Below are 13,666 nucleotides of genomic sequence, written 5' to 3' on the forward strand. Positions count from 1 at the left end.
AAAGTTTTTTAGTAGCTAGGATGAGATAAAATCAAGTTCAAATCGGTTCTTGAATTAGGGAGTGCTTTTGGTTGCAACAATTTCTACTTGAAAATAGAGGAGATGAGTTTGGAATTTAAGGTTCAGAGTACCTCCATATTTCGAATGAACAGGAGGTAGTACATGGGCTAGGGGAAAGCTCTCTTCTCTTTTTCTTTCTCCCTCAAGTTTCTTCCCTTCTCTCATTTTCTCCCCCTTCTCCCCTTTTAAGCTCGAATTATATTAGTATTTATAGAGAAAGGGAGGGGGTCAAGTCTGAATTCGTTAAACTACAGTGTTTGGGATTCAACAAAGATTTTTTACACAAATAGGCAAAGATTCTTCAAAGGAATAGATGCTCAGTCAAGTTTTCCTATTTGGTGAAACATTTTCTTCGATTTGGGAGTGATTTTCATGGGTTCTGTGTGTCAAATTGGAGCTTGGAGCATGCCTGCCATGTCAATCTTATATTTGGGGTTGTTGGTGGTAGAAAATGTAATTTAATGAACTTTTAAATGCTATTTTGTCTTGTCTTGGTTTCAAGTGGGATTGACATCAGCCATCACTCTTTTTAGGCTTCAAGTTGGGATGGATGTCATGACTATTTAATCTGGAACATTGAAATGGTATCTTTCTAATTTAACGGTCAAATGAATGAATTAGGATGTGAAATTTGACATGCTAGGGTTTTTTGGGTATTTGAACACAATGGTGATGCCTGTTTGGTCAAATAGGGTCAAGATGATTGAGATCTATGGCTAAGTTTGGATCAACAAGATTTGCTAAAATAGAATATTTGTTTAATAAATGGTCAAACAGGAGAATTTTGGTGGGTTGGCACTTTTGAATGTCTTGAATCTAATGAAAGTTATGGATCTTTGATTAGAGGTGTAGATTGACTATTTTAGTTCATATCATGGTCTTAGCTTATGATTTTCCAATCAATGAGAATGTCTGAAATGGAATCTTACTTTTTCAACGATCAAATGGAAGTGTTTGGTTGTAAAATTTGATATGATGGGGGTTTTTTGGGTCTCCAAACATAGTGGTAAGGTCTGTTTGGTTATATGAAGTTGGGATGACAGATGGTATAATCTAATTAATGAGATTTGTTGAAATATGATATATTCTTAATGGTGGATCAAATAAGGGAATTTTGAGTTATAATTTGGTGGGTAGGTATGGATTAAGGTGAGGCATTGACCGAATAATTCTGATCTGAGAAAGATATGGTCGATCTTGACAATCATTCAGGGCCTTCAAAATGGAATGTTGGTATTTTTGTGGTTAATCATCGTAGATTCATGGTGGAATTCGCTAGTTGATTGCTTGAGGTGATGGGTGTACTAGGTTTGATTTAAAGAGTTGGAGTTTGAATACAACATAGATCGGGGCTATTAGAAAGGGAGTTGGCGTGATGAACGATGGATCTTTGGAGTTTAGTCATGAAAACTAATGTGTAACTAAGTTGTAGTTTTTCAAATCTGGGGATGATGTTTGATCGGACATTGATGTTGATTTCAAAGTTCTTACTCCTCCCGTAGATTGTATCAAGGAGGGTATTTCAGGCTTTGGAATGTTTCAAGTTGATCTGGTTGTATTTCTAGGTTTCTGATGTCTAAGAGGAGGGTACGAAGAGGTAGGGTGAAGAGACCGAGCAAAAATTAGGTGCTAATAGCTGCCCTCTTTGTTGGAGGTAGCAAGATGCCGAACAACAAAGAAAAAGAAGCACATGAAGATTTTTTTTAGGGCCAAAAGTTTGGAGTTGGAGATTTCACTACTAGAATTTTAGCCAATGTTAAAGTTGATGTAGTGCAAAATCTTTGCTTGGAAGTTATTTTTATGGGTTATGATTTTTGAAAATAGTTTTTTGATTTGAACATTTGATGGATTTTGACTTTTGATTAGAATTTTTATGGGTTTTGATTAGTTATTTGATTTATGAATTTTTATTTTTTATCTAAGTTTTTACGAGTTTTAATTTTTGAAAACATTTGATGGAAGTTTAATATGGATTTTGATTTTTGTTTTCGGTTTTTAGGGGTTTTGATTTTTTTATATTTGATGTTGAAATCATTTTAGGAAACCATTTTGAAAACTTGACAAAGGTCCTATGATTGTTATAGCACATGTTATCAGTTAGATAGGTAAATAGAGCCCTTTAGATGGGTGTTACCTACACATAAGGGTGGTTTGAGGATAAGGTGGTCTGGTCACAATTTATCAAGTTTTCTATGCTTCTGGACATACTACCATGCATCGGGGGCAAAATATTTTTGAATTCTACAATTGATTTTAGGAATGCTCAAATTGAAAGTTTTCTTTTATAAGTGATTTTCCCAAAGGTAGCTCACACGAGATTTTTTTTTTGATTAACAAGCCACACAAAGTGATAGATTTTGGTGAAATTCGATGGGTATTCAATTATTCTTGAAGATGAATCACATGAAGTGAAATATTTTTATGTATTTTGATGGGTATTCGATTATGCCCGAAAGTGAATCACATGAAGCAAGAGATTTTGATGATTTTTTATGGGTTCAATTATGCCCGAAAGCGGATCACATGAAGTGAAAGATTTTAATGAATTTGGGACAAAGCAAAAGATTTCAATGATTTTCTATGAATATTTGATTATGCCTGAAGGTAGATCGCACGAAACAAAAGATTTCAATGAATTTGGATGAATATTTGGTTATGCCCGAAGGTGGATTGCACAAAGCAAGAGATTTCAATGATTTTCAATGAGTATTTGATTCTGCTCGAAGGTGGATCATATAAAGCGAGAGATTTTGATGAATTTGGATGGGTATTTGATTATGCCCAAAGACGGATCACATGAAGTGAGAGATTTCAATGATTTTTTATGTATATTCGATTATGAGAGATTTAGATGAATTTCGATGGGTATTTGATTATGGGAGATTTTTATGAATTTCGATGGTATTCGATTATGGGAGATTTTTATGAAATTCGATGGTATTCGATTATGAGAGATTTTAGGGAATTTTTATAGGTATTCGATTATGAGATATTTTGATGAATTTTGATGGGTATTTGATTATGAGAGATTTCGATAGGTATTTGATTATAAGAGGTTTTGATAAATTTTAATGGGTATTCAATTATGCTCCAAGGCGGATCACACAGAGCAAGAGATTTTGATGATTTTCAATAGGTATTCGATTATGAGAGATTTTGATGAATTTCAATGGGTATTCGATTATGAAAGATTTCGATGAATTTCGATGGATATTCAATTGTAAGAGGTTTTGATGAATTTCGATGGGTATTCGATTATGCCCAAAGGTGGATCACATAAAGCGAGAGATTTTGATGACTTTTTATGGGTATTCAATTATGATAGATTTTGATGAATTTTGATGGATATTCAATTATGAGAAATTTTGATGAATTTCAATGGGTACTTGATTATGCTTGAAGGTGAATTACACAAAGCAAGAGATTTTGATGAATTTTGATGGGTATTTCATTATAAAATTTTAATGATTTAGATGAAAGAAAGTTTGATGATTAGCAACTTGCATAAAAGGATTATGAAAAAGATTTTTAGGTGACTTTGGATTCGGATAGATGACGCAAAGAACTTCGGATTAGGTTCATGCCAAAAGTTTGGATTTGATGAAAGATTTTTGGATAATGAAGGAAATTGGTATGAAAATTCTTGGATGGTTGGGATGAAAGATTTTTGAATGGTTTTATAAAACTTTTGGATGATTTGAAAACAGATTTTTGAATGCTGTAGATAAAAGAAAAAAATGACGTTATTGAGTTTTTTGCTATGCGACGATGCAAAACAGTAGTAATTTCTTATCCACAAGTGACTTTGATACCGCAAGGGACTTTAATGCCGTGAGAGACTTTAATGCCACGAGGGACTTTGATGCCACAATGGACTTTGATACCGCGATGGAATTTAATGCCATGGGGGACTTTGATGTCATAAGGGACTTTAAAATAGGTTTGATGACCCATCATTGATTTCTCTGCCATAGTGCAAAAAATGATATGACTTTCTAGAAGCTGGATAATTTTAAAAAGCATGGTAAACCTTTTCTTCTTTTCCCGTGTTGGTTGGCCATTTTGAGACATATGGGCTAGAATAGAGGATAATGTATATGATGCTAATTAGGAAAATGATGCATAAATTGGAATCATCTAGGGGTGGGGTCAAAATGACAAGAGGTTGACAAGGATTAAGTGGATGGTCGTAGCTTACTTCTGACAAAACAATGTCACTCAAAAGAGTCTGCTTTCCCTTAATATAGTGTGAGATTTGATGATGCTAACACTATTGGTTTTAGAGATATGTGTCTTACAAATCTTAGATGCCAATTGGAAATTCACTTCGAGAAAAATGTTCGAGTAAGAGGTAGTCGCCCCCTCACGCAAAGATTGAATCTTCACAACTTTGCTGAATCAAACTTCTTGTGCTTCGATATGCTTGTCCCGAGTTTGAAATGTATCATTCTCTTTTTTTGTTGGTTTTTTTTTTTTTGCTTTTTTGCCCCTAATTTAGTGTTTCTAAGTCCAACTTCTTTTTTTTTCATTTGGGGTGCCTACACTTGATTTCGTCATTGTCTGCGAAAAATGGAGTGCCCAAGGTCAGCTTGCTAATTTCTCAAAGATCGAGGAAATCCTATTAGATAGGACGAAATGTGGCTTAGGACATGGTTCGAAATCGAAAGATAGGAAGCTCAAATATTCTTTTGACATAGGTTTCAGGTGCTTAAATTGACAAATGGGGCCTTTTAGCACAATTTTCTTAGCTTTTGTTCTTTTCCTTTTTTTTTTATTCCCTTTGGATGAGAAATGATTTTCATGTCTTTCAATGCCATGAGCCATAAAAAAATAATTATATTACTATTGTAGACATCCCATTTTTGCACTCTTTAGTCTTTCTGTAGCATTTTAAGCTTTAAACATGCTTCAACTAACCTCTCAGTTGACATGGGGGCATTTTTAGAATTTTACAAAAGTTTGGTCATCAAAAATCCAAAACCATAGGTACATAGAGCCAAAAAATCCAAATCCAATGACACTAATATCACCTAAATCCGATATCATTTACCCCATGCATCTTAAGACCCGTAGCCGAAACCGATTTCGATCGTCTGATCGTAGTCATTTTGATTTTGAACCTTATTTTACATCAAATTAGATATCCAAAACCATAGGTACATAGATCTCAAAAATCCAAATTCAACGACACCAAGATCATCCAAATCTAATACCATTTTCCCCTTCATCTTAAGACTCAAAGCCGAAAATGGTTATAATCACCCAATCAGAGTCATTTTGATCCTAAACTTCATTTCATATGAAATATGAAATCCAACCTTATATATTGATAGTGCTCAAAATTCCAAGCCCAATGGTACTAAGATCGACCAATTCTGATAACATTAACCCCTCCATTTTGAGACTCAATGCTAGACTCAATTTGGGCCTTCCATATGAAATCCTCTTCACTATAATTTCAATCCTAAGGCATACCATGGTCAGAACGTCCTCCCACCCTCTAGAACCTTCCTAAAATCCCTGACCAGCTATGAGCTTCTAATTAATCAAGCCAATCACCTAAACTTGGAATGTCTAATTTAAGTAAATTAGTGAAACTTTTCACTTATTGTCTTGATTGATTGAGGGGATCTCTCCCAAAACCCTTATTGACAGACCGTTCTCTCAATCAATCTCCCTTCAAAAACCCTTTAAACCTCAGCCATTGATCTCCCTTGTCTCCCTATCTCAGCCATTTTTCAAAAATCTATAAATACCCCATTTTCTCACACTCAAGACACACAATCTAGCTTAGAGAGAAAACTCTACTCCCATTAGCCTAGAGAATACCCCCTTTCATGTCTCAAGACCTTGCCCACTCACTCTCCAATGTCCCTAGAATCCTCCATACATGTTTGAAGTCCAAGAACCCCCATAAGTTGAGCTACATTGAAGAAAAAAGCCGAAACATTCTTGAAGTCTAAAGTTATTGCAAAAATGTTGAAGATCTAGCATTGTTTATACACCAATCATGCCACATTTCCAACCATGTAAATGCCTATGAGGCTATGAGTATAGATCTTACTCTTCTTTTTCATCTCTTAAATCATGCAAAATAGTTGATAATTCTTAGAAACATATTTAATTTTATTGACACTTTTTGTTAGCATTATCATCAACTTTGTATTTTTATTTAGATTTGTCTTAATTTAACCTATGCATTGAAGTTCTTTTTGTTTCTTTTTTTTTTGTTTATTTAGTGCTACTTCTTCAGTTCTTAATTTGTTAGTAGTATTTAGTTCTTTGCTTGTTTCAGTACATATTAATTAGTGTTAGTGTCTTAACGCACTTTAATCTTTAGTTCACTAAAAGTGCTTCAGTTGATCTACAACTATGTCTTTAATTTTTTAAACTATCCCTCTTAGCATAAAGTTTTGTTTTGTCTTTCATTTAGAAGTTAACATGTGTATTCTAGTCATTGTAAGCTTAACCTATAAGATCCTCATTTCAACCTATCTCTTATGTGCTTAAATGGGTTTCCATCCCGTGAATTTAATTAGGACAGCCCTAATACAACATTTAACATCCATTTTTTTAGTTCAGATATTTAGCTTATTTTGGTTTTAGTTCCACATCCATTTAATTAGCACCATTAGAATTTGTAGGTTACGACCTTCATTATTTTATTCTTTAAATCATTTGCATGGCATAGATGATGTGTCCTAGTTAGTTCATTAAGCCCTTGTCATCCTCTTGTTATTTTCATCAAACATTATCTTGATTGGTTTAGTTTACATTCATTTACTCTTTCTTTATCTAGTTTAGGTAGCTTACCTTCCCTTGTCTAGTTTTGAAATTGAATAGTTAGATTCTTGTTCATCAATTAACTTGGTATATTTTATTTAGTGTGTTAAATATTTCTTTGCATAAATATTCGTTCACCATGTTTCTCTTATTTCATTTACCATGTTTAGTGAATGTGTGTATTTTGGTAAACCAAAAAAGGCTTCAAAATTACTAAATCATCCTTGGAAAATTGGTGAAGTAGAGGTCGGTTTAACTGGGCATGTGTGGAGTAACTAACACCTTCCTACACCGTACCTTGGTCCTTGGATCCCTAGAATCGCATTCCCATTTGGCAATGAATCATCAATAAAAAGCAAATTGTTTTTTTTTTGAAAAGTTCATGATTTTCCTAAATTCTCAAATTTCCCAAAAATTTAAGTGGCGACTTCACTGCATCCCATCCATACTTCATTCATCGTCCCCCTTCGAGTCAGGTAGCCACACAACTATTAGGGCTAAAGGGCAGTACAGTGTAAAATGCTAACTCACACCAACTCAAATTACATCTCTTAGAAGAGCACGGTGTTATGCAACAAACTTTTTTTTGGGGTTTTCTAGTCAATGATTTCATTTTCATGTTCCTCTCACTTGGACGATCATCTTATGAGCTTAATCAGACACTGCAAGATGTGCATCATAAATTCTGCCTTTCCAAAATAAATCGTTGTTTCTTCCAACTCAGGATTTTACTTTGTAAACAGAGCAAATTGAGTAATGGGTTTCTTTTTGGTATATATGCTCGGATGAAAAATTTGTCAATAGTGAGTTTGAACCTGAGACGGATGTAGACCAGCTCAGTAGTTCATTTAATATGGAAATTCAAAGAGAGGAAAAAAGTAAGGATGAGAAATCATTCGGGTTTCAAAACTTGGGAGGGAGATTTAATGCGCATTGATATTATAGAATGTACTTGCCAGAAGTCCCTTCCCTATGAGATTCCAACACGAGGAGAGGGTGCTTTTCTCAAGAAAAAGGAAAGAAAAAACTTTCCTTTTACCCCTAGTATGGATTGTCACTTTAGAGATAGGTAGAGAAAAAATGTTACATTTTGAAAATTTGAAGAAAAATCAAGGGTTTCATTATGGATTTCTAATGATTGTCCATTGTTAGAAATGTCTAAGGTACTTTAAGTAATTTCTTAAATAGTGGGGTACGTTCACTGTACCTTTGTGTCCATTTGCTAAACCACAAGGGTAATTTAAGTATTTAACTCATTTCTTTATAAACCAAATACATAAAAACTATTAATTAACTTCTGTAATTGCTTAAAAGTTAAACAATAATAATAATTAACCACCAATATGAAAAATAAAAAAAGGAAAGAATAATCTAGTTGAAGGAGGAGGTGGTTGCATCGATGCCTCACCCCTATCACCATCATCTTTGTTGTGTGTCAGCTCTAACAATAAATTGCCAAGTATGGCTAACACCTCCTCACCTAGAAGCATTGCCACAACCTTCAACATCCTCTCCATATCTTCTATGTATACTCTCTAGCAATCCTTGAATCCCCTCGCTTCATGAAGCTTTCCTTCTGTATAGAGTTCCCTTATCTAATCAATCGGATTGTCCTTTGACCATGTCTCTATCAGCCTTCGTCCGCACAGAGGGGCTCTTATTCTTTTCGATCGGAACAAATGCAGTAGAGACCCATCACCATTACCGATGTGCCAAGAAGGTTAAGAGATGCTTAAGAGGACTTGAAGGTTCAGCTTTCATCGGATTAATTCCTTTCATTTGCTTCCTTTTCTTTATTTCCTTTTCCCTCCTTCTTACATCAAACGTTATTGAATATTCCCCTACGTTATGTTCTTTAGGTGTCAAAGACGTATAGACCAATTGCAGGACTCATAAGGTGGTGGTGAAGGGAAAAATGGTAGATTTGTTGAAGGTCTTGGAATAAATTCAATGGAAGAGTCATAGGCTTGTGGAACTCCTAACTCCAATCCCAAAGCCTTTGGCCAAGAGCCAAAGAAACTTGACAAGAACAAAGAGAACCCTGAATCGGAAGAGAGAAGAGGTACATATATTGGGAAAAATATACTCAAACAACTTACAAGGGGTTCTCTCTCTCTCTCTCTCTCTTTCTTCTTCTTTTATTCTCTCTCTCCTCCACTCTCTTCCCTTTTGACCGGATGAATCAGAGGAAGTCAAAACCAGTCACCACTGGCATCTTTGCCCTGTTTTCCCTTCTTTTGCTCCTTTCTCTTTTCTCTCCTCATCTTTTCTTCTTCCTTCTACTTTCCCTCTTTTTTTCTCTTTCTTCCCCCCTCCCCCTCCCCATTTCTCATTTCTTCTCCTTTAGTCTCCTCTCCTCCTTCCATTTACTCTACTTAGTCATATGCAACAAAGAATAAGAACCAAACCTGCACAATCATTAGTTACCCCCTCTTCCTTTTTTTCTTCCCTCATTTCTCCTCTCTTTTTTTCAACTTTTTCTTTCTCATCTTTACCACCAACCAGGAGTGATACAGTCATCACCAAACCTGACTTGTAGTTAGAGTTGATAGTGTAACCATAATCAATGGTGAACAATGAACAATGTCTTAAGAAATAAGATGATGAACAATGTTTTTCAAGGGTAATTTGGGAATTTTGAAATATTTGAAATGCATGTGATACAAATAACTAACTAACTAAAAACTAGCATGTTTTGGAGGTTCAGGTGTTAGATAAGCACGCTTTGAAGTTCGGGGGACCAAAGTACAAGGTACTAATATGCAATTTTCCCTTTATACTTCTACTAGTTAGTACCTGTGTGATGCAAAGGCTTAATGAGTGGAATATGACAAATCTAAATTTAATGAAGTTTAATTCCATTTTATTTTATTAAATGTATTTTAATTTTATTTAATTTAAATTATAAAGATCCCCTGAACTAGGAGCGCAAATTTCATCCTTACAAATCACATTCTTTGCAATGCATGACTATAAGAGCTATGAAGACAGAGTTCAGATTTTGCAAGGATAAAATCTGAATTTGTACTATAGGTTTAGTAGAAATGGTAGCAAGGTAGGGTTTGGCTGGGTTTTGCAAATCTTGTCCTTGACCCCAAATGCAAATACATGAGGATCTCGAATTTCTCTCACCCTGGCCTAGTGATTCTTACTTGTAAATATATATATTTTTTATTTTTCTAAAACCTACCTAGAACTATATTGTATTATTTGTATAATATAATATAATATATATATATATATATATATATATATATATATATATTAATAGTTATATATTATACTACACATGCCCCATCCTTGATTCCTAGAGTTTTGGGTTTCCCAAACTCCGATTAATGGTTAAAAAATGTACCTTGACCAAGGCAATGTAGGGTGGATCCCCATAGGGACTAGTTAAATTGCTTTCTCCAGGGGTCAACACCAAATACCTCTTGTACTTTCTTTTGCAACAAAGACCTCTTGAACTTTTATGTTGCAACAAAGATCCCCTTTTGATAGTGTTCTGTCAATTAATTTTGGAAAAGATTCTAATTTGGTTGTTTAAAGCTTTTTAAATGTCAAAGTTGTCCTTTTATTATTTGTGCGGGTGATTTTACCTTTTTCACTTACACTTTGATCACCCAACAATTCTTGAAAACAACTGGATCCCCTTTCTTCTTCACCATAGTCAAGTTGGAAAAGACACCAAAGGGATTTTTGAAGCAATTTCTTCTTAGACAAACAAACTACATCAGTAAACACCTAGGTGAAAGCAAAGGTGAGTGTATCCCTCAACAATTCCTTCTATTTCAATGAGTCCACTCTGATACAAGTTCTCACAGGGTTAAGGTTCATCTAGGTAACAAAAATATTGGTTCTCATATGGTTAAAATAGTTGGCATGGAAATTATATGATGTTTTGAAATCATGTAATTTTGTGGATGCATGTGCATTGTTTCTCTTGTCTAACTTACATTTATTTCATATTGTTTTCAAAATATCATTCCTTTTGGCAATGGCTAAGCCCTCTAGCATAAAACCACAGTTAGTGAACTTCAAATCCAATTGTAGTTTTGTAATGGTTGTCCTCTTCAACCCAACTAGCTTAATTTGATATTAATGTCATGGATATGGGTTGGCCACATATGACATCCTAAGTCTAGGGACAAGATTACAAAGTATCAATTGTTTTATCAAGCTAATCCTGTTGATGTTAGCCTAGGCACCAACCTAGCTTATGTAAACAATGATCACAACCTAAACTACAAAAAATTTGAATTGCCCAAAAAGATTTATAAGTTGAAACATACGACCATGTTTCAAACTCAACTAATTGTCCCATATATACAAGGCACAAATGTCTTATGAGATGATGATTTGTTATCTCCCTCTAAGATTTAGCTTTGGTGGGGAAATCAAATGACTTGCCTCACATCCAAGGTCAAGCTACCTCTGCCAACAGACAATGCCTATTGTCACAACCTCTTTTGAACAACTACTAGTTTTTGGTACATGTCTCCACAAAAAAAAGGTTCACCATTCTTTCCTTTTGCACTGAAAAAGTGGAAAAGAAAAAAAGTCCATGTGGTAGAATGGAACATCTCATCTCATTTGCAGAAACTGTTAGAGCTCCAACTTGGTTTGGAAATCTTAGTTCTCATATGGATATAGTGTGAATAAATTCTTGAGCAAACCTGTTTTAATTTTCTTTATTTGTTCTTGTTTTCAAAATAGCATTCCTTTTGCATTTATTTTGAAAATCCTGGTTCTCATATGGATAGCTAGAGTGTTTACAATTTATGTCAATAACCTTGATTTTTAATGATGGGGAATAGGCTCAAATTTTATGTTACTACATAAATGATTTAGCTGCATCTTAGGTGGCATTTGGTAAATCTGAAGTCTGAATATACAAAAGAAACAAAAAATGCAAAAATATTTCAAAAAATGAAGAAGGTGCAAAAAATTTGCTAAAAATGTAAAAAACAAATCATAGAAAAATAAAATTTTAACATGGTTAGATGGCTACATCATAGTTGAGAAATTAATGACATGGACAAGAATGAATAACATGTTACAAAATTCTTGCCCACAACCACATTCTTTTTAGAATGAAAAGTCAGCCCCATAGCACAAAAGTTGACTAGCCTACAACATGAAAAAAATCATGCCCCATTGCTCATTTCATTCGTTGAAGAAACTCTACCTATAAAACTATTGCTATAGATGTTTACTTTTGCGAAATCACTTTTTACAAAAATACTTTTATGAAAGCAATTTTTACAAAAATACTTTTACGAAGCACTTTTACATGAAAGCACTTTTATGAAAGCACTTTTACAAAAGTACTTTTATGAAAGTACTTTTATAAAAGCACTTTTACAAAAGTATTTTCATGAAAGTACAAAAGCACTTTTAGGAAAGTACTTTTACAAAAGCACTTTTGTGAAAGTACTTTTACAAAACATCTATGCCAATTAGTAAACATTGACTATTGGAGACCTAGACTGGCGGTTTGTGAATACCGACAATTTTTTTTTGAAGAATGAAAATGAGCAACATAGGACACTTGTCAGTCTAAAAAGAATTTATTTTTAGGAAAAAAGTGTTTGCTTCATAGTGGTATTTTCTCATTCGGCCTTTTTTTACCCCTTCTTTTCCATTTTAGAATTTCATCTTAGGTTAAAATGAGAAAGAATGAGAATTGAACCAAACATGGCCTAAGTAAGCAAGGACATCAAGTATAATATAATGTTTTAAGACAAAATAGATGAGATAAATTGCAAAAGATACAATTTGATAAAGGAGATAATTTATTCACAAGTTTGTGTTTGGTTGGATGTAAATGAAAGAGTTTTTTTTTTCTTTTTTGATAAATGATAAAATTTTTATTAGGACAAATGGAAGCATCACATGATTACGGAATACATCCAGCAGAGGCACGAGATGCAGCCCCAGCTAGAAACAAAATTCCTACTGGGCCCAAAATAATTCATACTTATGCACTCCCCTATTTTGCAAAGAATTTAACCATTCCATTAGCTGAATGCCTTTCCCATTGGACAACTATTCTTATGCCTTTAACAAGCCATTTGAATCTTTTCATATATTCTTTGTATATCCAAGCTATAGTTTTAGGTTCCTTCGACCACCCTATTACCAGTTTAGAGTCACCTTCAACTAACATTATCATAATTTAATTCTCTAGCAATCTGTATTCCTCGTAAGACAGCTTGAAACTCCACAAAACTAAGTCCCCTATTTTAATTGGACCTGAGAAAACAATAACAACATGACCTTCAGAGTTTTTAAAATTCCCCCTATACTAGTTTGATTCCCTAGACTGTTGCCATCAAAATTCAATTTGATGAAGTCATCTTTTGGAGATTTCCAATCCACAACAGATTTATTGTTTTAAGGAGCTATTCTAAGTAAATGGAAGAGATAGCTCAACAAAGGAGCCCAGAATGATAGGTTTGACAATTGATCTGAGTTCAAAGAGGTCTGTCCTTTTATGCACTAGCTATAGTTACAATATGTGCATAAACCCACACAACTGCAACTGAAAATGGCACCACAAATCCATCAAATATCACTTTCTTTGTTATCACCAATTAGGGAGATGCTACAAAAGAAAACAATTGTCAGATAGTTGTAAATTAAAATGTTATATTCCTAATATCACTTTTTTTTCTATGGAATCATAGGAGCTTACTTTTATTTTCACCATCTCCCATAGTTTTAATCACTATATTTCTTTGCATTTGTCTTGAAAATTATAGAATTTCCCATGGATCTAATTTTATTTTAGGCTCTAATGGCAAGTGTGGTTATTTGTATT

Source organism: Nelumbo lutea, chromosome 3, assembly GCF_056320005.1.
Source record: "Nelumbo lutea isolate HS-2025 chromosome 3, American lotus-T2T, whole genome shotgun sequence".
Classification (NCBI taxonomy): Eukaryota; Viridiplantae; Streptophyta; class Magnoliopsida; order Proteales; family Nelumbonaceae; genus Nelumbo; species Nelumbo lutea.